A 26,387-nucleotide genomic window follows, 5' to 3' on the forward strand; every position below is an offset into this window, starting at 1 on the left:
ATATGGATTTCAGTCGCCCGTTCCCTAATCTTTAGACGCCCTCTGCTGGATGTTGCATTTGCCTTTTGATCTCACCGATACTTTTTTGGTCTGTTTCTGTTGCGAGTCCGTTTTTCAGATCTCACCTAGCACAAGTCTCTCTGGCTGAAGTGGCCTCTCTGCTTCAGCATCGTGCCCTCACTCAGCCATTAAAAACGTCACTCGGACTTCTGACATGCTGACATGAAATGTCAAGAGAGAGTGGCGGAGACGCTTAAGGCAGAGAGAAGATGAAGAGGGGGCGTGGCTGCAAAATGATTGACAGCTGCATGACGCTCTCCATGCAAGGCGTGACCACAGGCTAAAGGACACCTTTCGGCACATCAAGCTCTAAGCACACACCTGGAGGACGTGGGAAATGATCCCGTTATCTCTCGCATGCAAAGCGAGCGCTGTACCATGCAAGCTAACCCCCCTCGCTGGGGTTATGCCTCGGTGTCACCTAGTGCCGCTTGTTCCCCTCTTACCGGGTGCAGTTCACTGCCCTTCGTCTGCAAGGCAGTCGTGTAATTGCAGCTTTCTTGACTTATTGATGAAGGTCTGACTGGACGAGCGAATGACGCCTCTCCCCCGTCCTCAAGCTCGCTGACAGAATAAAATGGAAAGTGCTGCCGTGGCTCATTGGTTTAGGGGTATGAGTCTCGCTTAGGGTGTGGGAGGTCCTGGGTTCAACTCCTGGATGAGCCCTTGTGTGTTCTTTTTGTCCTCGTCCACAAGACTGGGAACTGCATGGGCGAATGTGAAGAAGATCCTTCTCGAACGTGCAAAACGTGCGAGAAGAGGGGGCGCTTGTTTCCAGCCAAAACTTCTCGCGTGTGAGACGAGCTGACCATCGCTGCAGGAGGTGGGAGGGTCACTCTGGTAGACAGAGCTGACCTTCGGCAATAGGATTTATACTCTCCAAGATGATATTTGCACTTTCTGGAGAGGCGATTTTCTCCACTTCAGTAGCCAGATTTCGTCGATTGCGTGGAGAGGGCTGTAGAATGTGGCAGCGCCTTTCCTGCTCCGTCCATGACAGGCGTGCTGGTCTCTGGAGAGAGAGCACGGTCCATCAGCGCACTCCAATAAAGGCACTGGAAGCAGCTGAATCGCAATGGCGAAGCTCAACGCTGGGCCGCTGGGCATATCTTACCACCGTTTCCGTAGTGTAGTGGTTATCACGTTTGCCTCACACGCGAAAGGTCCCCGGTTCGAAACCGGGCGGAAACAGACTTATTTTGTCGCCACGCACAAAAGGGGATTGGGGATTCGCCTAGCGCTGTGATCGAACAGACCCACTCACCCCTTAGTGTGGCGGGATCTGCACAGTGCATGTCGCAGCGCATCCTGCTTTCACTTCAATGCGCGTCCTGATGTACCCCGGTCTCCCGCGTGACAGGTGGGGACAGGTGACAGGTCCTATACTAACGAGGAAGACATCGCTCTCTCCGACCCCCGGCATTGTGTCCCGACCCACCGTGCTGGAAGCCGACGGGTGCTGTGATTCCTTTAAGGAGCAGAAATGACAACCGAGGAGCCGAGAGATCATTTCAGCATTTCGCGTCTGAACGGAAAACACAAACGACCAACTCGGAATGACTTGCCTTTGACGCTTTTCAAAGCGTTCTTTGTGCACGACGACTGCGCCGCCTAGCAGATACAAATGGGTTGTACAACTTTGAACTAGCAAATGGAAGAGGGCTAAGCCCCCTCTCTTTTAGCCCAGGTTCAATCTGTCTCCCAGAATCACCAGGGCGCACACACACACACCCGTGCCGTTGAAGTGCTCTGCTTCATTTCTAAGGGCAACTCAACATTCACTCCTACCCCGAGTGCAGAAAAGACAGTGTCTGCAGCAACAGCAGCTCAGGTCTCTGCACAGGAGCTAAGCTGCCCCCATCTCCTCTGCTCTGCGGCTCCTGCGGAGTGGAGTCCTGCCTGGAGCTGTGTTTGCAGGCGGCGGCTCCCCGCGCCCTGTCTGTGCGTCGTGAAATTAATTAATAACGTTAATAAATTTATAAAGTTAATTTATAAATTTATAAAGTTAATAAAGTTATAAATTAGAAATTAATAACGATATAATTATATTCATGTACCGCAACACAAGAATAGTACACGCTGTACATTGTCTGTCGATAATGTTTCTGTAGTGCTTTTTCAGCACTCAGCTGGTGGTGCTGTGGGTTAGGTTCCTGACTTCCATATCACACGGTCTATGATTGAATCCCATTGAACTATGACTTTATTTTTTAACAAACATTTCTTTGAAAAAATGAAACGTTTCCCTTGGTCAGAGATTAAATAAAACCTCACTTTTTTTGAGCAGAAGGTTTACTGTGACCTGAGAAGGGCCGGCATCCAATCACGGTGGTACACACACACGCTCTCACCTATATGAGCTACACGGCTACCAAGATGATCTCAGGTGCGCCGAGCTGGTACGGAACATATTGAACTGATCGACGGCGAATTGTCTCTCAGACAGGCTTTTCACCTCTGAGCTCCCTGACTGACAGTGATCAGCTAGGTAGTGAAACAGTCAGCTGCTTCTAAGCCTTAAACAGCTGCATCTCGGCGCTTCCACGGAGAGATGATTTGAAAGCCGAACATCACCCGTTGGGAACACCTTACTATCACTAGTTTAAGAGACTCTTAAGGTCTTGCAGAGGTGCCTGTCTAATAGCATGCACTTTGCAAGCTATAGGTGTTTAGGCTGAGGCAGAATGCCTGTTAACAAAATGTTTTTCTAAAGGTGTGTCCAAGTGGCTGCAAAAGGACAACACTCCCGGGGCGCCGTGGCTTAGTTGGTTAAAGCGCCTGTCTAGTAAACAGGAGATCCTGGGTCCGAATCCCAGCGGTGCCTTCTTTGTTCTGTCTTCTCGAACAGTACTGGTCATTATGGACAACCGCCTACGGCTAGACTTAATTAAATGCAAGTATTCATTTCCTGTCTTTAACGCGACTTGTTTTTCTTAAAATGGATGCAACTTGCAAAACATGAAATACAAACCTTGCTAATCAGCGCTAGCGGCTGGCAAAAAAAAAAGAAGTCAGCAATGTTTTTTTTCTTTAACCTTAACCCTGCTAATGGAGAAGAGTTAATCGACCGAGTCTATGCAGCTTAAACGGTGCGCATGTCGGGTCCTTAGCTGAAAGGGTGGTAAATCACGCTCACCCCAGTCCTTAATCTTTTAAAGAGGATACAAAATTGAACCTAGTCGCCACATCACATACATCCTATTCAACGATAAAAAGGTAACATCTATCCTCGTCCAGAGTAAATCTCACGTTGAGGGCATATTTTTTTCCACTTTACCATGAGTCGGGCTCGGCTGCACAGAGGAGAGAGCAGAGCAATGAGGTCACGGGGACAGGGGAGTCACATGCTGGCGGTTTGAATACGCGGAAGATCACTGAGGGATCCACAGTATGTGGACCCTCCGTGCGCCATCAGTCCGCACTCCGGACTCTGAATCCTGCCATCCGAGTTAAGATCTCGGCGGAACCTGAGGCGCAGTTCCTTCTTAAAACGTAATCTGGTGAGCATTTCTAGAATCGTACTTGTATAGATGCAGCCTTTAATGTGTTGCTAGGTTAAAATTGATGACTTCTTGAACTTCAGTAGGCAACTGCCCTCTTGATTTCGGATTTAATTTCTTTATTACAGGGGCGCTTTTATGAAGACAGAGTCATGTTCAGGTACTTTGCTTGATGGAGGAAGCTCATTTCGGACTCTGTGATCTGCTCACCTGGAAAGGTCTACTGTACTACTACAAGAGAGAAGTAGAGTCTGGAAGAAGGGACAATTTTATGATGCTTTGGAAGGTAATGCTTTTTTTTCTTTGAAATCGAAATGAATCAGAATATCAGAGCAAAAGACAAACTCTTGGTTTGGTTTAAAGAGATATGGTTTTAAAACAGACAAAATGTAGAAAACAGGTGTTTCTCACTTTTGGAAAAGAATGGACCGGGGGTAATATTTTACTAGTTGCAGGGCTGAGATCACTGGGTTACAGTCCTGTAGTGTCACACCAGGGACAGTGGCGCAATGCATAATGCATCTGACTACGGATTAGGAGATTGTAGGTTCGACTCCTACCTGGCTCGGGTCGTTTTAAAACACATCGGGCTATTCCCCAAGTAGCCTGTGCTACTTACTGCATTGTAATCGTACCCAGTAAGAGATTTCCTTCATATAAATGAACTGCACCTGACAGCTTTAGAATAACACCTGGGCTCAGTACGGTGCTGAGAGCTCAGCGTTGCTGTTCTAATTAGCACGCACGATTGTTGCTAGTTGAAAACTTTTCCCAATACCCCGCTTCCGCTGGTTTGCAATACAATCGGCGAAAGCAATTTTTGACAGTCTCGTCAGAGACTGAGCAAGGTGTTTAAAGACAGATTTTGTCATGGTGACATCATGGTAGAAAGAAACGAGCTTGTTACGTCTCAACAGAAACGCTCTTTATCTCTTTCAGCGTTATGCAGAGAACAGCGTCTGTCGAGATCACTTTTGAGTCAGCGCGAAACGCCGTGTGCTGTCAGTTTGATTTCATATTGCTCGTAGCGGCGCCCGGCTTTTGTCTGTCAAACGTTAGGTTGCGCTTCTTCATGCTGCATCGTCGGCATGAGTGGAGCTTTTTAAACGTCTGTACTTACTGCGCCCCATAAGAAATCGTTTGTCCCCGTTCAAAAGAGATTGTGCGATGTCCTGCAGCGTTTGCAAAGCAAACCTTTGACAGTTTGAAAAGAGGAATTTATTGTGCTTCCTGTGCGTGCAGTAGTTACAAAGTTGAAGGTCTTTACACGATCTGCTGCAGTTTTCAGTGGGCGAGCTTTGTCAGATGGCTTGGAAAAACGCACTGTGTTTCGGCTCGGGAAACATCATGGGCAGTGTCCTGCATGTTTTCTGTGTATAGCTGTCTTTTAACACATACAGAATTCATTAGAAATCATTGATTTCTCCAATTAACAAGGGTCCCTTTTGAACCTGCGAGAAGCATTCCTTCAATTTAACAGATTTACTCCGGGGAAAGGCAGCATGACATTGAGAGTAGCTCAAGCTTTCAGCACCCGTATCGGACTGCGTGTATGCAGACACCGCTCAGAATCCCCTGTAAGATTCTCCTTCAATTCCGTTTTGCAGTGCTTTAGCTCTTTCAAAAGGCTTCGCTTTGCTAGTCATAATCCAAGGCTCATGACAGCATTTGAAACCAATTGCCACTGCGTTGGCCAGGAATCGAACCCAGGTCAACTGCTTGGAAGGCAGCTATGCTCAACACTATACCACCAATGCACGCCCACAGGTGCCCTGCAGGACACCACCAGAGAATGCTCACGATTTCGGAAGCTGTCTCCGGGACGTGCTGATTCCACACATCCTGAATAAATCATGATATTGTTAGTTGCTGTAGCTAGACGTTCAAATGAGTTTCATGGCCAGATGGACTGTTTCCTCCAGCGATTTCGATTTTTAAGAACTTTTATTTCCTTTTCACAATAAAATACAGGGCATCACAAATGCTTTACATTAATATACATACTTAAAACAGTATATATGATCACATCTTATTACATTTTGACACGGTACGAGTTACATAGCAACAATTTCTTTTTTCTGAAGCAAATCACATTCTTTACTTAAACATGATAGTGTTTTTCACAGTTTCTTGAGATATTGACCTATGCCCTCTATTTCCCACAGATTTTCTGCTTCCTCCCTCCCTTCTCTCCACAGATCTCTGAGGTAATAGTTCTCTCGGGTGATGAACAGGGCCAGGCTACCTGCAGCCTTGACTGGGATCTTGATGCCTTTGAACAGCCCCATGTTCCTCACTCTCCACAGGGCGTCTTTCCCACTGTTCACCACGGCCCAGATCCTGTCAAACTTCCTCCTGACGTGTTTGACAGGATCTGGGCCGTGTCAAAGAGATGCCGTATATGACGAAAGCAGCGGTCAGGGTAAATTGGGGCGAGAGAGCCTGCAACCAATCTTCAAACTGTGCCCAGAAGGCCTTAGCAAAAAAGCAAGACCACAGGAGATGGGTCACAGTCTCCTCCTCGCTGCAGCCCACCCTAACGCAGCGAGGGCTGGGTGTGAGGACCATACGGTACAAGGAAGTTCGTACCGGTAAGCACTGGTGGACGACACTCCAGGCTAAATCTCTGTGAATGTTGCACAGAAACTTAGAGGATGTGTGTTTCCACACCTTCCTTGTTTGGGCTGATGTTAAAATGCCCACAGGGGTCTGCCTATTGTTCTGGGGTGCAAAGAAATCTTCCAGTTTTTGGACGCTGACATCTCGGAGGGGAATATGGCCAATTGTGTGAGATCTTAGAAAACTTTTAACTGTCCCATAAATTGCAGGGCATGTGTCAGAGAGTGGGACATCCAGCTTGGGTCTGACACCCCACACTCTGAACACCTCCCTACCTACCCAGAGCCTGGAAAAATAAGTCCAGGTACGCGCTGCAGGTGCTGTTGCAAAGCCTCTCAGCACAGAGGCCAGGAAAATGCACAGCAGCTTCGTAGCAATATCTGGGACAGACTTCCCCCCTGAGGGTAGCGGCCTGTACATTATTTCCCTTCTGAGTCTTTCCTGCTTCCCACCCCATAGAAATTGAAACATCAATCTCCTCAGCACCGCCGCAACACGGTGTGGGATTGGGAAGGTAGAAGCCAGAAAATTCAAGACAGGCAAGAGCTTGGCTTTGATGACCAGCACCTTCCCTGTCATGGTGAGGTCTCGGTTCTTCCATTGCATCAGTTTTTTGTTTAAGATTGGCAATTTGTTCTGCCAATTTACTGTTCCCATCTCTTCTCCAAAATACACCCCCAGGACCTTAATTCTCTTCTCTTGCAGCCTGAGATCATGTCCTTCTTTTGGCTCCCTCCAGTTCTGATAAAAAATCTCGCTCTTTGATTTGTTAATTTTTGCAGAGGAAGCCAAAGAGAACCGATCACAGCACTGCAGAGCTCTACTAATTGAGGCATTGTCAGAGAGGAGCAGGGTGACGTCATCCATGTATAGAGATGTCTTTACCTCTCCTCCCCCACTTCCAGGTACTGGTATCCCATTAATGGCCTGATCCTGGCGCAAGGCACAGGCTAAGGGCTCCATAGCCAAAACGAATAACAAGGGGGATAATGGCCAGCCCTGCCTCACAACAGACTTCAAAGGGGCGTGATCTATTGCCATTAACCATTACTCTGCTGTTGCTACCTGTGTACAGCAGGTTAATCCACTTTCTCATGATGGGGCCAAACTTCATGTGCTCAAGTACCGAAGTTAAGTACTGCCGGTTTAGGCGGTCAAAGGCCTTTTCTAGGTCTACACCTGAAATGCACAGAGGGAGGGAGCGATCCTCTGAGTACAGACAGACATCCCTCAACAAGGCCAGGTTGTCGCTCATCAGGCATCCTGCTATCCCACAAGTCTGTTCTTTCCCTACCAGTGAGGCCACTACATTTTGTAGGCGCAGGAAAAGGGCTTTGGACAGGATCTTAGTGTCCACGCCTAACAGGCTGAGGGGTCTCCAGTTCTTTATGTCATTCTTTGCTCCTTTCTTAAACAAGAGAGAGATAGTGCCTTCTCTTAAGGAGTCAGGCAGCAATTCTGTCTTATAGCTTTCCTCGAATAGGAGCAGCAGCGGATCCTGAAGCAGATCCCAAAAGGTGCAATAAAATTCTTTAGGGAGCCCGTCAGCACCCGGAGTTTTCCCCTTCTGTAAGCTCTCCATAGCCTGTCTCAGCTCTTCTACTGTCAAATCCCTCTCAAGTACTTCCCTATCTTCTTCACTCAAAACGTTTTCTAGCTTTGAGGTAAAAAAATGAATTTCTTCATCCTTTACCTCTGTAGAGCTGTACAGTCTTGAGTAGAAGGCCTCGGTGCAGGAGAGGATTGCACTCGGCTCTGTTCTCTCTCGTCCCTCCTCATCAACTACACTTTCCATGACAGACTTGGAGCCTTCCACTTTCCTGAAAAAGAGGCGAGAACACTTCTCATTTTCTTCCAAGAACTGCACTCGACTACTTTCTTCGGCTATGCTCCGGATGTCCTTTTTTAAAAGGGTGATATCCTCGAGCACATCGAAGCCACTGTGCATCATCGTGTAGAGACGCTGCAGCTGCCTCTGTTTCCTGGCTAGCACTCCTCTCCGTCTGGCAGCAGCCTTCCTTCCCTCAGCCATGAAAAAGGCCTTTGTCCTCACCTTCACCTCCTCCCACCACTCTCCTACTGACCCGTACAGACACTGCAAGGACAGCCACTGTGATAGTTTCTCCTTGTAGCAGGATACTACCCCCTCGTTCTCTAGCAGCTTTGTGTTGAGTTTCCAGATGCCTGGGCCAAAGCCCTGGAGTTCCACTCTACGACCTAAAGCCTGATGATCTGAGAAGAAGACAGGCTGAAGAGTGACCCCAACAACTTTCACTCTCTCTGAGACAAAGCAATAGTCAATTCTGGAGCTGCTATTCCTCCCTGACCATGTATATCCTGCTGTTGTGGGATATATACATCTATATGTGTCTGAGAGTTTAAAGTCTTGAACTAAGTTTTGCAGGGCCAGTGACCTGGAATCCAATTTTATCAGAGAGCTAGACTGCCTGTCTGTGTGCTCTAAGATACAATTAAAATCCCCTCCCACTATCACGTCTGTGCTACATAACAATAGGTGAGAGAGTGCCTTGAGTAGCTCCACCCTTCCTCCCACGTCAGTAGGGCAATACACATTGAATATCCGCAGGTTAATGGTCCCCCATTCCACATCCACACACAGCAACCTGCCATCTATGACCCTCTGAATACTTTTCAATTTGAATGCCCATCCTTTGAAAAGAATGGCCACGCCAGAGGCTCTGTTGTTATTGTCCCCTGACCAAACAGAAAGCCCTTTATCCCACCTTTCTTCAAAGCTTTTATACCTCTCTTGATAGGCTAAAGCACACTCCTGCAACATCAACACATCTCCCTCTCTCTGCTGGAGGTAATCAAAGACAGACTGGCATTTAACTCTGTCATTGATACCTCTGGTGTTAAGAGATATTATGTTTAGAGCCATATTACATAAGAAAGTGGAACCAGTCTTTACAAAACACATTTCTCTTCTGTCTCACCTGGTCCCTTCTTCTTTTTCTTTTTCTTCTTACCAATTTCCTGCCAGCCATCCTCTGAATGAGCCTTCATCAGGGTGGCAGCAGTAAAAGCATTCACGGAGTCCATTTCAAGGAAGGGGGTAGAGGGAGGGGTGGAGGGGTTCCAGCTGTTCCCATCGCCATGCTCTCCTTCCTCCTCGCTCGGGGAGAAAACAGAGTCATTTTTCCTTTTCCTCAAGTCCAGCTCCTGGGAGCACTGAGGGGAAAGGGGTGCAGCCGATGCACCAGTCTCCTCTTCCCCCTCACCAACCATTTGCTGCAGATCCTCTGTGATGGACTGGATGGAGGAGAGGAGGGCATCTGTAGCACTTGCAGAGTCTGAGAAAAGCAGCTCCGCTGAATCCTGGGTATCCTCGCTGGACCCGCTCCACCGGGGGGCCCCACACTGGCCCTCGTTCTGAGGAGCAGGAGTGGGGGAGGGGTCCTCGCTGTTCTCGGGGGTTTTCAAACCCTCGTGCTTGTCTGGTGCAGTCTGTTGTGGGGGCGTAGTGGATTTCTCTTCCACCGGCCCCGGAACCACAGCAGGGCAGATCCTGGCTGGAGGCTGAGACTTTATCAAACAAGGGTTCTTTGTTTGACTTGTTGTTTGCTTTGGCTTTTCGGGCCGGTTTGGCTGAAACAAGCACTGCCTCATCCTTTCTCATTTTGAGTTTATTGGCGTAGGCATGAGGGCAGTTTATAAAAACGTGTCCTTCCAAGCCAAGTAAATTGCACTTTGGCAGCATTGAACAGTCAGAGGCTAAATGTCCCTGTTTGCCACAGGTCTTGCAGCATTTCACAGTGCAGGGCGATGCCAGGTGTCCCACAGCGCCGACACACCTTTGGTTGTCCCACATAAAAAACATAGCCATTGCAGGCGCCCAGCCAGATTGTAGAGGGCAGGTGCCTTAAGCCTCCATTTACATTGTCCGGTAGCAAGCGAACCTCGAATTTCCTTGCTCCTGCTTTTATACCGTCAACATATCTAACCTCAGTTCCATGGTGGACGGTGCAGTACTGGTTAAGCCAGGTGTGAATGTCCTCCGTCTTTTTTGAAGGTACAGGCATTGAGCATTGGTGGTTCAGTGTTAGAATTCTCGCCTGCCACGCGGGAGGCTTGGTTTTGATTCCCAGCCAATGCAGTGGCTTTTGCAACTCGCAACTGAAAACCCACTGAAGCTAAGCGGGTGTGAGCTAGGTCAGTACCCGGATGAGGGTGAGCTACAGGGAAAAACAAAGCTTCCAGCTGGAAGCGGTGTTAATGGTGCCGGCGGGGGGGCGCTCACCCTGAGGTCTGTGCGGGTCCCAATGCCCCAGTATAGTGACGGAGATGCTGTGTTGTAAGAGGGCGCTGTCTTTTGGATGAGATGTAAAACCGAGGTCACAGCGCTCTGTGGTCATTAAAAATGACCACCAAAACCTTTGACAAAAGCTCTTGGTAATTGATGGTCTTCAAAAATGCTTCTCCTTTAGGTACATTTTAAATCAGCTGAAAAATGCTGTGAAATGGGGGGCATTTCAGGCCAGTGTAGGATTTTGGTTACAAGAACCATGAAAGTGCACAAGAAAGCCCGTACACTGAATTACACGGCTTTCTATTCAAAAGAGGACAAAAGAAATTCCCTGAGTTCGATTTTTTGCAGCACTGAGAGGGGCACTGTTGCGAGGCCAGTTAGCTCAGTTGGTTAGAGCGTGGTGCTAATAACGCCAAGGTTGTTGGGTCCGGCCGTCTGATTGGCGTTCTTTTCTTTGGGGGGCGGGAAGTGTCCGGCCGCAGGGGATCTTGGGACCTTGCCTGCATAGCGGCTTCCCAGAGTGCGTCGTTTCCGGCACAGTGTGGCCGGGTGTTTTCCGAGTTATCGCACGGATTGGTCACGCTCGCAAGCCGTGAGCCGCAGGCGATGAGCCCGGAGCTGAACGGGCCCCACTGGCTAGTTTGTAAGGCCAGGTGCATTGCCAACCACGACCGGCAGCGCAGAGGCTTTGAAGGCGGCCTGGGCTCCTGTAGCTGTGCAGCCACGCACTCTGGTTTCTTTTCATGTTGTACAAATCTTTCGCCTTTTACTAAAGATTTCCGTGGAGAGGAGCATGAAGGAGTTCCATGCAATTTTTGTGCTTCCCTGCCTTCGGGTGGGGCGCAGCCTGGCTGGTCAAAGAGAGAAAACAAAAACGCCCGCAATCGGTCTTGTTATGGCGATTGTGGCAGTCTGCTCCGCGAGTCCACGGTCTCCGGCCGTCTGATTGGCGCTCTTTTCTTTGGGGGGCGGGAAGTGTCCGGCCGCAGGGGATCTTGGGACCTCGCTTTGCATAGCGGCTTCCCAGAGTGCGTCGTTTCCGGCACAGTGTGGCCGGGTGTTTTCCGAGTTATCGCACGGATTGGTCACGCTCGCAAGCCGTGAGCCGCAGGCGATGAGCCCGGAGCTGAACGGGCCCCACTGGCTAGTTTGTAAGGCCAGGTGCATTGCCAACCACGACCGGCAGCGCAGAGGCTTTGAAGGCGGCCTGGGCTCCTGCAGCTGTGCAGCCACACACTCTGGTTTCTCTTCATCTCGTACAAATCTTTCGCCTTTTACTAAAGATTTCCGTGGAGAGGAGCATGAATGAGTTCCATGCAATTTTTGTGCTTCCCTGCCTTCGGGTGGGGCGCAGCCTGGCTGGTCAAAGAGAGAAAACAAAAACGCTCGCAATCGGTCTTGTTATGGCGATTGTGGCAGTCTGCTCCGCGAGTCCTCGGTCTCCAGCCGTCTGATTGGCGCTCTTTTCTTTGGGGGTTGGGAAGTGTCCGGCTGCAGGGGATCTTGGGACCTCGCTTTGCATAGCGGCTTCCCAGAGTGCGTCGTTTCCGGCACAGTGTGGCCGGGTGTTTTCCGAGTTATCGCACGGATTGGTCACGCTCGCAAGCCGTGAGCCGCAGGCGATGAGCCCGGAGCTGAACGGGCCCCACTGGCTAGTTTGTAAGGCCAGGTGCATTGCCAACCACGACCGGCAGCGCAGAGGCTTTGAAGGCGGCCTGGGCTCCTGCAGCTGTGCAGCCACGCACTCTGGTTTCTTTTCATCTCGTACAAATCTTTCGCCTTTTACTAAAGATTTCCGTGGAGAGGGGCATGAATGCGTTCCATGCAATTTTTGTGCTTCCCTGCCTTCGGGTGGGGCGCAGCCTGGCTGGTCAAAGAGAGAAAACAAAAACGGCCGCAATCGGTCTTGTTATGGCGATTGTGGCAGTCTGCTCCGCGAGTCCACGGTCTCCGGCCGTCTGATTGGCGCTCTTTTCTTTGGGGGGCGGGAAGTGTCCGGCCGCAGGGGATCTTGGGACCTCGCTTTGCATAGCGGCTTCCCAGAGTGCGTCATTTCCGGCACAGTGTGGCCGGGTGTTTTCCGAGTTATCGCACGGATTCGGCACGCTCGCAAGCCGTGAGCCGCAGGCGATGAGCCCGGAGCTGAACGGGCCCCACTGGCTCGTTTGTAAGGCCAGGTGTATTGCCAACCACGACCGGCAGGGCAGAGGCTTTGAAGGTGGCCTGGGCTCCTGCAGCTGTGCAGCCACGCACTCTGGTTTCTCTTCATCTCGTACAAATCTTTCGCCTTTTACTAAAGATTTCCGTGGAGAGGAGCATGAACGAGTTCCATGCAATTTTTGTGCTTCCCTGCCTTCGGGTGGGGCGCAGCCTGGCTGGTCAAAGAGAGAAAACAAAAACGCTCGCAATCGGTCTTGTTATGGCGATTGTGGCAGTCTGCTCCGCGAGTCCTCGGTCTCCGGCCGTCTGATTGGCGCTCTTTTCTTTGGGGGTTGGGAAGTGTCCAGCCGCAGGGGATCTTGGGACCTCGCTTTGCATAGCGGCTTCCCAGAGTGCGTCGTTTCCGGCACAGTGTGGCCGGGTGTTTTCCGAGTTATCGCACGGATTGGTCACGCTCGCAAGCCGTGAGCCGCAGGCGATGAGCCCGGAGCTGAACGGGCCCCACTGGCTAGTTTGTAAGGCCAGGTGCATTGCCAACCACGACCGGCAGCGCAGAGGCTTTGAAGGCGGCCTGGGCTCCTGCAGCTGTGCAGCCACGCACTCTGGTTTCTCTTCATCTCGTACAAATCTTTCGCCTTTTACTAAAGATTTCCGTGGAGAGGAGCATGAATGAGTTCCATGCAATTTTTGTGCTTCCCTGCCTTCGGGTGGGGTGCAGCCTGGCTGGTCAAAGAGAGAAAACAAAAACGCTCGCAATCGGTCTTGTTATGGCGATTGTGGCAGTCTGCTCCACGAGTCCACGGTCTCCGGCGTCTGATTGGCGCTCTTTTCTTTGGGGGGCGGGAAGTGTCCGGCCGCAGGGGATCTTGGGACCTCGCTTTGCATAGCGGCTTCCCAGAGTGCGTCGTTTCCGGCACAGTGTGGCCGGGTGTTTTCCGAGTTATCGCACGGATTGGGCACGCTCGCAAGCCGTGAGCCGCAGGCGATGAGCCCGGAGCTGAACGGGCCCCACTGGCTCGTTTGTAAGGCCAGGTGTATTGCCAACCACGACCGGCAGGGCAGAGGCCTTGAAGGCGGCCTGGGCTCCTGCACAGCACCCACCCACTGTGTCCCACAGCACCACAGCGCCGACACACCTTTGGTTGTCCCACATAAAAAACGTAGCCATTGCAGGCGCCCAGCTGGATTGTAGAGGGCAGGTGCCTTAAGCCTCCATTTACATTGTCCGGTAGCAAGCGAACCTCGAATTTCCTTGCTCCTGTTTTTATACCGTCAACATCTCTAACCTCAGTTCCATGGTGGACGGTGCAGTACTGCTTAAGCCAGGTGTGAATGTCCTCCGTCTTTGCCATTTCCGAGAACATAACAACATGCACCGTTTTCCTCTCTCTCTGTGTCAGAGGCTGCAAGTTGATCTTCTCAAGGGCAGGAACTTTCCCTCTTTTTGCCTCAAACACATCCACACATTGTTCAAACAGAGAATAGGTAGCAAAAACAACCTCAAATTCTTTCTGACCTGGGAGAGCGAAGATGAAATCCAAGTGCCGAGGTTCAAAGCCAAGTTCCTTCTGTAACACTTTTCTGCTGAACTGCATACGATCCATGAAGAGGTCATCCAAAAGCTCAAAACGTACAGCATTCTTGCGGGATCCAAAGGTTGCCATCTCAAACTGCAAAACAAACACTGCTTCCACAAAACAAGAAAACAATCCAACTACAGGCTGATCAAGGTATCTCCCCTGCCAGGTAAGGTGAGAGCCACTGGCTCGTTTGTAAGGCCAGGTGCATTGACAACCACGACTGGCAGGGCAGAGGACTTGAAGGCGGCCTGGGCTCCTGCAGCTGTCCAGCCACGCACTCTGGTTTCTCTTCATCTCGTACAAATCTTTTGCCTTTTACTAAAGATTTCCATGGAGAGGAGCATGAATGAGTTCCATACAATTTTTGTGCTTCCCTGCCTTCGGGTGGGGCGCAGCTGGGCTGGTCAAAGAGAGAAAACAAAACCGCTCACAATCGCTCTTACAATGCAGTAAGTAGCACAGGCTACTTAGGGAGTAGGCTCTTCTTCTTCTTCTTCTTCTTTTTCACAGCCTTAGTCCCAGACTGTCCTGGGGTCAGCTGCTTTGGTTGCTCTTCTCCATTTGTCTCTGTCGAGCACATCTTCCTCACTCACTTCACATACCTCCATATCTTTTCTCACACAATCTATCCATCTCTTTCTAGGCCTGCCTCTTCCATTGTTACCTTCCACCTCAAATTCCATTACCCTCTTTGTTACTTCCTCAAAGTCCCTCCTCATGATATGTCCATACCACCGTAACCTCGCCTCTCGAATCTTCTCAACCACATCCACCACCCTACATTGTCTACGGATTTCTTCATTTCTGATCTTATCCTTCATTGAAATCTGCAGAATCCATCTCAACATCCTCATTTCAGTTCTTCTCATCAAGTTCTCTTCCCTCTTTCCAACTGCCAAGCATTCAGCTCCATATAGTAGTACAGGTCTAATCACAGTCTTGTACATTTTGCACTTTAACTTTCTGGGAATTTTCCTGTCACAGATTATTCCAGTTATCTCTCTCCACTTGTTCCATCCAGCTTTCACTCTTTGTTTTACTGCCTCCAGTGTTTCTCCTCCCTTTACCAGTTTTGATCCAAGGTATTTAAAGTCATCAACTTGTTTCAGTTTTCCTCCATTTGTCTCCTCAACATTGGTCATAGTATCTCCTCTTCTCTCCATTACCATTATTTCAGATTTTTGTGCATTCATTTTCAGTCCACCCTTTTCCAGACTCCTCTGCCATTTGAACACTTTCTCCCGTAGTTCTACTTCTGAGTCTGCCATCAGTGCCACATCATCAGCAAAGATGAGTTCCCAAGGCACTTCTGTTCTTACCTCCTCTGTCAGTGTGTCAATAATGTTTATGAAAAGGAAAGAACTTAGTGCTGATCCTTGGTGTACTCCAACTGTGATTTCAAACTCTTTTGTCTCTCCCTGTTGTGTTATCATCTTCGTAGTTGCATCTCTATAGGTTGCTTGAACTAACTTCACCATGCTTTCTGGTACTCCTTTCTTCCTCAAGCACCAATACACCACCTCTCTGGGCACACGGTCATATGCCTTCTCCAAGTCCAGAAAGGCCACATACAGCTTTTTCCCTTTCTCTAGTGTCTTCTCCTGTAACTGTCTCATCACAAAAATGGCATCTGTTGTGCTTTTCCCCACTGAGAATCCAAATTGTGAGTTGTGGATCCTGATTATCTTCCTGAGTCTCTTGTCCAGAATTTTTTCCAGGATTTTCAATCCATGTTCCAGAAGTTTTATTCCTCTATAGTTTTAACACTCCATTGGGTCTCCTTTCTCCTTGTAGATGGTAACCATACTGCTTTTTGTCCATTCTTCTGGAATTCTCTCTTCCTTTGCAATATTGTTTAGCAATCTCGTCAGCCACTGAATCCCCTCTTCATCGAGGTTCTTAAAGTGTTCTGCTGCTATTCCTGATGGTCCAGTTGCTTTGCCCACTTTCATCTCTTTGATAGCTTCTGTCACTTCCTTTACTGAAATTTCTTGGATTGGTCCACACACTACGTCTGCCTCCACTAGGTTCTCCCTCTCATTTTCTACATTTAACAGATTTTTGAAGTACTCCAGCCATCTTTGCTTGATCTGTTCTTCTTTAATCAAGACTCTGCCTTCTCCATCCTTGAGTCCCGCCACCCGGATAATATCTTTTTTCTGTCTCGCTCTATGTTTAGCAATCTTGTAGATTTGGTCCTCTCCTTCCTTTGTTTCAAGTTTCTCATTCCATTCTTTCCAGGCTCTTTCCTTTGCTCTTGCTACACTTCTTTTTGCTACCTTCTTTAGTCTCTTATATTCTTGTAATTCTCCAGTGCCATCTTTCAGTGCCTTGTATGCTTTTTTCTTTTCCTTCAGTGTTTCCTGAACTTCCATATCCCACCACCACTCTTCATTTTCCCTCGGTCTGCCTCCTCTTGTCTTTCCACAAACCCTGGTAGCAGCCTCTTCTAGGATGTGGCTCATCTCAGTCCACTCTTCTTCAACTGAAGGCTCCTCTGTTTCCTCTGTGTTGTTTTTCATTTCTTTCACCAGCCTGTTGAAATCTACTTTGTTTTCTCTCAGTTTCCACACTTTTGTTCGTGCTGGGTGTTTCCTCTGCCTTATTCTTCGCTCCTTCAATATTGTGATGTCCATCACCAGTAGCCTGTGTTGTCTGGTAACAGCCTCATAGGGCAGGACTTTAGCATCTTGGACTTTCGCTCTATCAATTCTTCTCACTAATATGTAATCTATTTGGGTATCATGGCCTCCACTCCTGTATGTCACCTTTTGCTCATAATTCTTCGTGAACCCTGTGTTCACTGCAAACAATTCAAGAGCTTGGAGTGTCTCTAGTAGCCTTCCTCCTTCTTCATTTCTCTCTCCTAGCCCTCTCTGACCATGTTCATCTGGATAATCTGGGCATTTCTCTCCTAAATGTGCATTGAAGTCTCCTCCAATTACCACCATTTCATTTCCTGGGATTCTGCTAATCACTTCTTCGAGATCTTCCAAAAAGCTCTCCTTTTCCTCCTGTGGTCTTCCTACCTGTGGTGCATATACAGAGATGATATTCCATAACCCACTCTCAAAAGCCACCTGTACATTGATAATCCTGTCTGAGTGTCTAACCACCCTCACTATCTTGTCTGCTAGGTCTTTGCACACTATCACACCCACTCCATTCATTTTGGTACTCTTTCCAGCATATAGAATCATGTATCCCTCTCCTAGGTGTCTTGAGCTGTTTCCTTTCCACTTGGTTACTTGCACACACAAGATCTCCACTTTTCTCCTTGCCATAGTTTCAACCAATTCTCTCCCTCTCCCTGTCATGGTGCCAACATTCCAACTCCCCACTCTCATTGACTTAACATTCCTTCCAGGCCCCTTCACCTTGTTTCTTTTCTGTAGCCCCCACTCTACAGTTTTCCCCACAGTAGCATAATTTCCATTAGTACCCTGTTGGGACACAGCACTAATGGCGGACGTTGTTAACCCGGGCCCCGGCCGATCCGGTATGTGGTTTGTGTTCTTTGCAACCATGGTTTTGGCAAGATGGTTTTACGTCAGATGCCCTTCCCGACACAACCCTTTTAGTCGCCTCTTACGACAGGCACTTAGGGAGTAGGCTGATGTGTTTAAAAACAACCAGCGCCAGGCAGGAGTCGAACCTCCAAACTCCTAATCCATAGTCAGACACATTATCCATTGCACCACTGGCCCTGGTGTGACACTACAGGACTGTAACCCAGTGAGCTTAGCACTGCAACTAGTAAAATATTACCCCTGGTCCATTCTTTTCCAAAAGTGAGAAACACCTGTTTTCTACATTTTGTCTGTTTTAAAACCATATCTCTTTAAACCAAACCAAAAGTTTGTCTTTTGCACTGATATTCTGATTCATTTCGATTTCAAAGAAAAAAAAACATTACCTTCCAAAGCATCATAAAATTGTCCCTTCCTCCAGACTCTACTTCTCTCTTGTAGTAGTACAGCAGACCTTTCCAGGTGAGCAGATCACAGAGTCCGAAATGAGCTTCCTCCATCAAGCAAAGTACCTGAACATGACTCTGTCATCATAAAAGCGCCCCTGTAATAAAGAAATTAAATCCGAAATCAAGAGGGCAGTTGCCTACTGAAGTTCAAGAAGTCATAAATTTTAACCTAGCAACACATTAAAGGCTGCATCTATACAAGTACGATTCTAGAAATGCTCACCAGATTACGTTTTAAGAAAGAACTGCGCCTCAGGTTCCGCCGAGATCTTAACTCGGATGGCAGGATTCAGAGTCTGGAGTGTGGAATGATGGCGCACGGAGGGTCCACATACTGTGGATCTCTCAGTGATCTTCCGCGTGTTCAAACCGCCAGCGTGTGACTCCCCTGTCCCCGTGACCTCATTGCTCTGCTCTCGCCTCTGTGCAGCTGAGCCCGACTCATGGTAAAGTGGAAAAAAATATGCCCTAAACGTGAGATTTACTCTGGAGTGAGGATAGTTGTTACCTTCTTATCGTTGAAACGGATGTATGTGATATGGCGACTAGGTTCTTCTCCATTAGCAGGCTTAAGGTTAAAGAAAAAAACATTGCTGACTTCTTTTTTTTTTGCCAGCCTCGAGCGCTGATTAGCGAGGTTTGTATTTCATGTTTTGCAAGTTGCATCCATTTTAAGAAAAACAAGTCGCGTTAAAGACAGGAAATGAATACTTGCATTTAATTAAGTCTAGCCGTAGGCGGTTGTCTGTAAGGACCAGTTCAGTTCGAGAAGACAGAACGAAGAAGGCACCACTGGGATTCGGACCCAGCATCTCCTGTTTAAGGAGACAAGCACTTTAACCAACTAAGCCACGGCGCCCTGGGAGTGTTGTCCTTTTGCAGCCACTTGGACACACCACTCAGACACATCTGCATTCGGTGTGTGCTCCGCCTGCTCGCTGAGCAAGTTGCCACCTTTACATACAATAGCAACATCGACACCAAGAGAAAGGATGACAAATGGCTTTTATCTGGAACTTTTCATGTCCAAGGAGCTCAATGTGCTTTCTGTGTACAACAGGGCCACTGAACTCCACACTGGCCACTGAACCACAGCAGTGGCTTGCTGGCTTGACATCTCCCAAGGAAAATGTTGAAATCGCATGTGGAACAGGAAAAGGACCCTCGAGTACGAGGGAAAAAAAAGAAAAAGATCATCTTTAGCGCGCCAACCCATGTCTGGACAGCCCAGTTTCGTCGACGAGGTGGCCGAGTGGTTAAGGTGATGAACTGCTAATCTGTTGTGCTCTGCACGCATGGGTTCGAATCCCATTCTCGTCGCTCTCTATGTCTGACACGTGTGCCCGTTCGACGTTGGCCCTCCTTTTGTTTGCTCCAGTACTAGAGCCGTGCATTTTCTAGCGGTGGCTGAACATGGTATAGTAGGCTAACGTCGGTATCGAGCAGTGGCAGTAACAGTATTTACGTGCCGCTGCTGCCAAGTGGCTCTGGTTTGAGACTGCGTTTTCACTTACTTGCAGCACAAACGGAGAAAGCGATTTTTGACAGTCTCTCGAGAGACTGCGCTAGGTGTTTAGGGATAGATCAAAGGGATAGACTTTGTCAGTTCCCCCTGGGATGATGGCCTCTCAAATAGTTTGTGATTCCTCTAGACGTTTATACAGTAGAAGCCTGCTTCGTGGCTTAAATCCAAGCTAAGGAAACGAGTTAGAGGTCTGATGCAGAACTGCGAATTCAATGAAGGGGAACACTACAGTACATTGCACTGTATGTGTGAGGAAAGCTGCCCCCTTCTGTTCCTTGTCGACCGAACAGAGGACTGTAAAGGATACCGCCAAGAAACTTTAGGATGCTGGTTGGAATCCAGCTCCAAAGAGGCCCCTTTGGGTGTTATGTCATCAAAAAGTAAGAACAGAGAATCTCCCTTTGATCAAAAGCGCAACAGAACTGTTTTCCGTGGAGCAGGTTTCAGACCCGTAGACCTGTTTTATTTGTAGGGCAGGGCGCATTCCCAAACGCGAATCTCCTGTTTTAGAAATGGTTTGGGGCGGCGTGAAGTGAAAATAAGAAGTGGGCTCCAGATGCACATGGAAGCAATCAAGTGTTTCATCCGAGCTGTTTCAAAGACTGCTCAACAGCTTTCCTTTCACAGAGGCCCAACGATTAATGATGGGGGTGCACCCTTCAATGTGCCTTACGACTCTAGGGAGTGATTGAGACGATTCGTAGCGTGTTTTCATTTCCCTCTATTCCCCGTGTTGCAGTGGTAGGATGACGTAAATTCCTGCTTCAACACGTAACGGCATTATAATCACGTGCAGGAGCTGAGGGCTTTTGTTTTGTTTCGTTTTCCATGGCGTTCGTAAACGCGCAAAACAAAGACAATTCCTCCGTCTAACACGAATGTAAATGCTTTTGAAAGTGCAGTGTGGTGCAGCTTGTAAAATCCTTGTCCACATTTTTGGTTTGTTGATGTTTTTTCTGTCTGCCAAAGTTGCATTTTGACATCCGGACGGGGAGACTTTATCATTTGAACGTGAAGCCAGCCTTAAACCCTCTGAGGCGTGTCTGTCTGCCGGCATGTATCTTGTGAAAGGTTTTTTTTTTTTAACGGAGAGCGACTTAAAAAAAGTTTCTGCAGCCACCTCGCACTCCGTGTTAGATTATAGGAGGAATGCGGCGGCGGCGAGCTCGCTGTAGTTGTGGCCGAGTAGTTAAGGCGATAGACTTGAAATCCATTGGGGACTCCCCGCTCAGGTTCGAATCCTGCCGACTATGGCGTCTGCCGCACGTTGCCTTGTGCCTGTGCGGCAAAGGCGAAGTGCAGTTTCTCCTTTCCTGGTACTATAAAAATGCTACATCGCTTGGTCCTGCTTCCATGGAAAGCAGTTCTTCAGGTAATTCTACTCTCTTACCAAAGCTGTTAGGTTCCTTTCCGTGGTGAGAGGGGTTGTCATGCAACGCTGCCACATAGTGCCGACAGACAAGTGTGTTGCGGGAGAAGAGAAAAGTGTTTGAAGATTTAAGAGTGTCTTAGGTGGAGCCAAAATCAAGTGTCACAAATGCAAGTGGGAGGATTTCCAATGTTTAATATGGTAAAAATAAGCGGAAGTTATCTGCCGGTCCGGCACAGTCTGCCATGCTTTTGTCATATACTGTAAAGTGGTGTCGAACTGGGTGTCGAACTGGAGCCTCACCATTTGCATATGTGAGGCTCCAGTTATACATCGAGTGTCACATTAAATGACAAAAATGAAGAGAGTTAAAGCAGCTGGAGAGGTTTTCTTACAACTTTTGAGCTGACACAGTTTTGGAAAATGTTTCCTTCACGCTGCACTGTACAACATAGGCAGCCAAGAGTCCCCAAAACAAAACAGAATTGACAGATAGGAGAAAATTCCCATTCGTCCTGAAGTTCCCAAAATCCAGCACTGAGCGTAAACAAAGTGTCTAAGTAGCGTGGGAATGCTAACCCTAACCCTAGCTGGAGTTTGAGCAATCCAGCACTGAGCGTAAAAAGATGAGTCAAAGTAACGTCTAATCGGATTAGTTTCCTTAGAGCTGGTTCAGAGTTTGCTCAAGAGTTTACCTTTCACAGATGCGCAAAGAAGAATGTTGGGGGTGCAAGCTTCAAGGCGCCTTACAGCTGTAGGGTGTGATTCGAGACGATTCGTGGCGTGTGCTGGTTCCCATATACCGTATGCACCGGGGTGCAGTACTAGGATGACGTACAATACCGCTTGGGCACGTAACGGCGTTATATGCAGGGTTTTCGTTTGTTCGTTTTGTTTTGCTGGGTGAACCTCCTTCTTGATCAAGGTATCTCCCCTGCCAGGTAAGTATGAGTTAAACAGGCCCCTGCAAGCGGCCCGCACCCACAGCACAAATCGCGCAGTCTAGGCCACCTCCTCGCCCCGCACGCCACCGCCTCCTGCTGGGCCCACTCTTTCACACAGTCACACGCCACACTAACACTCAAAAGTGTGGGCAAAACGAGAAAACGAGCGCGCCGTTTCCTACACATCTGCAGTCGCCGTTGCGCATTCGCAGCATGTCCCGGGATGCAATTCGGCCTCATTTGCATAACTCCAGACCGGCAGATCGCCACGCAAGCTCGCGACGTGCGCCTGCCACACACCGAACAAACCTTTTCAGCAATTTCCAAAAAACGGGCCTGCTCGCCTGCCCACAAGGCTCCGTCTCTTACCTGCTCTCCAGAGCCTGCTGCCTTCTGTGCTTTTCTCTCGGCACCGCTGCAGTGCACACAACTCCTGCAGCGGGAGGGGGGGAGAAAGTTCCCGCGCTCCGCCGCAGGGAAGGCTCGCTCCGTGCGCACACGTCCTTTCGATGCCAGTCCAACAAGTGCTCCGCATTAGCTGCGTCGGGGCTCCGGCGTGTCGCACCTCACCTCACCTCGCACTGCCCCCTCCTTGAATGTCTGCCGCTGGGCATGCCCCGCTCTCCTCCGCCTTATCTTATCGCGTGTGAGCACCGACAATGGCCACAATGCCGGGGAATGGCACCTGTAAAGTGTTAATTGGGGCACAGGAACAGCCCGTCTCGTCTCGGGGGGGCCGCCTTCAGAGACAATACAGCAAACACAGCGGGGCGGGGGAAGAAGACGACACCACACATGCGGGTACATTCAGCTCCGGCGGGATCGAGACATTTGTCGGTCTTTTCAAGTGCCGAGAGCCGAGCAATCCTTCACTTGTATCGTTTCTCCCCGGTGACTAGATCTGGCCCTGCGACTCTCGACTGGGCTCACCCCCGGGGCAGCCCAGCAGGTGTGAGCCTGGCCGGCACCCGGATGGGAGATTCCACCCCGGAAAAGCTCCGGTTGCTGCTGCTCCTGCAAGAGGTGTGACTGGGACCAGTAGGGAGCGCTCACCCTGCGGGCTGTGTGGCTCTCTTACGCCCCAGCCTCCTGATGGCAACACTCTGCTGCACAAACAGGCGCCGTCCTTCGGGATAATTGAAAAGTTCGGGTCATAGCCGATGCAGTGCGTGCTAATTAGAACAGCAACGCTGAGCTCTCAGCACCGTACTGAGCCCAGGTGTTTTTCTAAAGCTGTCAGGTGCAGTTCATTTACAGTACGCCCCGTGTCTCAACGGTAGGACGGAGTCAAATACTGCCTCGACACGCAACAGCATTATAATAAACCGCAGGACTTGAGGGCTGTTCTCTTTCAATGTTCCAAGGCATTCGTAAGAGCGTAGGTCAAGGGCCATTCGTGCATCTCCTGTAACTCGAGTAAAAATGCTATTCAAAGTGCAGTGACTGAAATCGTCGTCCACATGTCTCCGTTGTTGATTTTTTTCTGTCTAAGAAAGTTCTATTTTCATGTCCGAACGGGGAGACTTTATCATTCCAACTTGAAGCCACCCTTAAGTACTCTGAGGTGTGTGTCTGCTTACACGTATGGCGTAAAAGGTTTCTTAAACGGAGAGCGAACTTGAAAAAAGTTGCCGCCGCCTCGCACTCCCTGTTCGATTGTAGCAAGAAGCCAACAGCTGGCGTATTTACTGTAATCGTGGCCGAGTGGTTAAGGCAACAAACTTGAAATCTGTTTGGGTCTCCCTGCGCAGGTTCAAATCCTGCCGACTACGGTGTCCTTTGCATTTGCTCTCGTGCGTGCATGAAAAAGGACCAGCGCTGTTTTGTTTTCGCTGGGACCTTTAACACTCTAAATCGCCTAGACCCACTGCCTTGGAAATCGATTGTTCAGCACCCACGAGTGACGCTTTGCAGCTGGACGCAGATAACGATGCTTTTCTGCAACGAGCTTTCCAGCTGAATTTTCTCGGCAGCTCCATACTGAACCTGTTCTCCATTGCAACATAGCGGAGGCTCGTCACGTCTATAGCAAGGCTGTGTAGGACCGCATACGCCACAGTGACTTGTACACAGACCACATGAAAGGCAAGCAAAATACACTTTTAAAATTCCAAAGACTCACAAGGTCAGAGGAACAGCGATGACCTGAACAGATCTGTTACAGAAGTCTAGGTTGACCTTTTTAGAGCTGTAATTGCATTTTTGTTTAATAGAAGATCAAATCTACTCGCATGTACCAGCACCTTACAGTTTATTGATGTTAATTCTATTTAAGTAATAAGATTGCTAACGATGTTGGACTTTAGCCAGTGTTTTTTAGAACAAATTGCTTACTCTTCTGTAAGGAATACGCAGTACGTGCCTTTGTCAGTCATTGCTCACCATACCTGTAACTTTCTTATCTAACTCACTTCCTCAAATGGTGAAGGTCCACAAACATAAATGAAAAAAAAACCCTTGTTGTAGATGAGGTGCACAAAAAAGCAGCCCCTGATAGTGTATAACACATTTATACTATTGCAGAGACACATGTAACATATATATATATACTGTATATATATATGAAACAGAAATACAAACAGAAACAGGAATCGCTTACTCACCTGGAGAATCTCTGTAGGAATATCTAGCATTTATCAATGGAAATAAAAGCTGCTTTAATACAGTGCATGTTCAAACTCAAAACCTCAGCTGCTGTTCTTGTTTGTTTTGGGACAAATTGCAACTGAGCATCGCATGAGCCGGTACGTACCCTTATCTGTTAGGGAATTTCAAGGGAGGAGTTAGATCAGAATGGGTAGGCTGCAAAACAACAAGTAAAGATTTATTCCAAGATGAAACGTTGTGGCGGTTTTCTTATCTTTTCAGCATGGACTAAACTTTTACGTGTTCCTTATATGCTATATATGTATATATTAGAACCAATGTCGTTCTTAAAAACTTACATGAAATTGTCAGGGACATTCAGCTATATACAAAGACGAGACAGACAAAGTAATAATTCTATATTAACGTGGCCTACATATTGACGCAATGATCGAACTAACTGACATGTTCTGATTCAGATCCCCTGCAGTTCATGCCAATTAGAACAATAGCAATGCTGAGTCCTCCCCACCCTACTGAGCACAAATTCAGCTGCTCTCCAGTTCTGTTCTGCATGTTTTTTCATTGCAATTGAGCTCGGAGCTGGAGATGATCTCCATACAGTTCTGTGTTAACTAGCCCGCACTTGCGTGCTAATTTACGGGTTGTGGCAAATGCTTTTCTATAGTTCATATACATGACGGCAACCTGTTACCGAGGAACCTGAGAGGTTTAAAAGCCTCACAAGCCAGGAAGGACTCGAACCTACAATCTTCTGATGCGAAGTCAGACGCGTTATCCATTACGCCACTGGCCCATAGAACATGCGCTTACACTCCACCACAGAGAGCTCTACACTGCTACCAGTAGTACACTTCCCCATCTAAATTTTCACAGCAAGAAACTTGTGTTTCCTACTATTTTTATCAGGTTTAAAATATCATCTCCTTAAAACAGAAAAAGTGTTGATGTGTCGTGCTGAAATTCCGATTGATTTTGAATTCAAAGAAAAAAGGTTTTCTTCCAAAACACCGTGAAATTCTAACATCTTGCAGACAATAGGTGTATTCCATGTTGAAAAGAGAAGAAAGAAAACCATGGAACCTTTTACAGGTGTGAGGCTTCTTCAGGTGTGAGAAGACCTCATGGCCGAAACGTTGTGTTTCCTTTCTTCTCTTTTCAGCATGCAATAAACCTATTACTTGTTCCTTTGCAGCCGAGGCATGGTGACGTAGCTACCCAGCTGAACATCTTGCAGACTCTACAGTACTTCTCTCCTGTAGAAGTAAAGCAGGGCTTGCTGGGTGAGCTTTTGCTCCGGTAAATTAGGTCACGTGTCATGTTAAATCACTTCTTCTAAACACAACATTTGCTGGTGCTAGCTTTCCCCATGAAAAGGGTGAACTGCGTCTACCACTAATGTAAGAGCTATTTCAAGTGCGACGTGGTGCGGCTTTTCAAATGCTTGTGGGCATTTCTCTGTTGTTGATTCTTTTTTTGTGTGTAACAAAGTGGTATTTTCATGTCCGGACGGGGAGACTTTATCATTCCGACATGAAGCCACCCTTAAGTCCTCTGAGGCGTGTCTGTCTGCAAGGCTTGTATTTTGGAAATGTTTTTTTGAAACGGAGAACGACTTTGAAATAGGCTTTCGCCGGCGCCTCGCGATCCAGGTAAGATTGTAGCAAGAACGCAGCGGCGGTGGGGCTTGCTGTAGTCGTGGCCGAGTAGTTAAGGCGATGGACTAGAAATCCATTGGGGTCTCCCCGCGCAGGTTCGAATCCTGCCGACTACG

The 26,387-nt window shown here is 48.4% G+C and overlaps 10 non-coding genes across 10 annotated transcripts; all 10 read left to right on the top strand.

Annotated features, from left to right (window-relative positions):
- Positions 1-1,178: 1,178 nt before the first annotated feature.
- Positions 1,179-1,251, top strand: trnav-cac (transfer RNA valine (anticodon CAC)). The gene has a single exon. It is a non-coding gene; the product is annotated as a tRNA-Val (tRNA).
- Positions 1,252-2,810: 1,559 nt separating this feature from the next.
- trnat-agu (transfer RNA threonine (anticodon AGU)) lies at positions 2,811-2,884 on the top strand. The gene has a single exon. It is a non-coding gene; the product is annotated as a tRNA-Thr (tRNA).
- Positions 2,885-4,260: 1,376 nt separating this feature from the next.
- On the top strand, positions 4,261-4,399 carry LOC138236280 (U4 spliceosomal RNA). The gene has a single exon (XR_011188572.1). It is a non-coding gene; the product is annotated as a U4 spliceosomal RNA (small nuclear RNA).
- A 6,775-nt stretch (positions 4,400-11,174) lies between these two features.
- LOC138236293 (U5 spliceosomal RNA) lies at positions 11,175-11,291 on the top strand. Its single transcript, XR_011188585.1, has one exon. It is a non-coding gene; the product is annotated as a U5 spliceosomal RNA (small nuclear RNA).
- Positions 11,292-11,682: 391 nt separating this feature from the next.
- LOC138236281 (U5 spliceosomal RNA) lies at positions 11,683-11,799 on the top strand. Its single transcript, XR_011188573.1, has one exon. It is a non-coding gene; the product is annotated as a U5 spliceosomal RNA (small nuclear RNA).
- A 391-nt stretch (positions 11,800-12,190) lies between these two features.
- On the top strand, positions 12,191-12,307 carry LOC138236296 (U5 spliceosomal RNA). Its single transcript, XR_011188588.1, has one exon. It is a non-coding gene; the product is annotated as a U5 spliceosomal RNA (small nuclear RNA).
- A 391-nt stretch (positions 12,308-12,698) lies between these two features.
- On the top strand, positions 12,699-12,815 carry LOC138236282 (U5 spliceosomal RNA). The gene has a single exon (XR_011188574.1). It is a non-coding gene; the product is annotated as a U5 spliceosomal RNA (small nuclear RNA).
- Positions 12,816-13,206: 391 nt separating this feature from the next.
- On the top strand, positions 13,207-13,323 carry LOC138236283 (U5 spliceosomal RNA). The gene has a single exon (XR_011188575.1). It is a non-coding gene; the product is annotated as a U5 spliceosomal RNA (small nuclear RNA).
- A 1,140-nt stretch (positions 13,324-14,463) lies between these two features.
- On the top strand, positions 14,464-14,580 carry LOC138236290 (U5 spliceosomal RNA). Its single transcript, XR_011188582.1, has one exon. It is a non-coding gene; the product is annotated as a U5 spliceosomal RNA (small nuclear RNA).
- Positions 14,581-26,305: 11,725 nt separating this feature from the next.
- Positions 26,306-26,387, top strand: trnas-aga (transfer RNA serine (anticodon AGA)). The gene has a single exon. It is a non-coding gene; the product is annotated as a tRNA-Ser (tRNA).

The sequence above is a fragment of the Lepisosteus oculatus genome, unplaced genomic scaffold (genome assembly GCF_040954835.1).
Source record: "Lepisosteus oculatus isolate fLepOcu1 unplaced genomic scaffold, fLepOcu1.hap2 HAP2_SCAFFOLD_88, whole genome shotgun sequence".
Taxonomy (NCBI): Eukaryota; Metazoa; Chordata; class Actinopteri; order Semionotiformes; family Lepisosteidae; genus Lepisosteus; species Lepisosteus oculatus.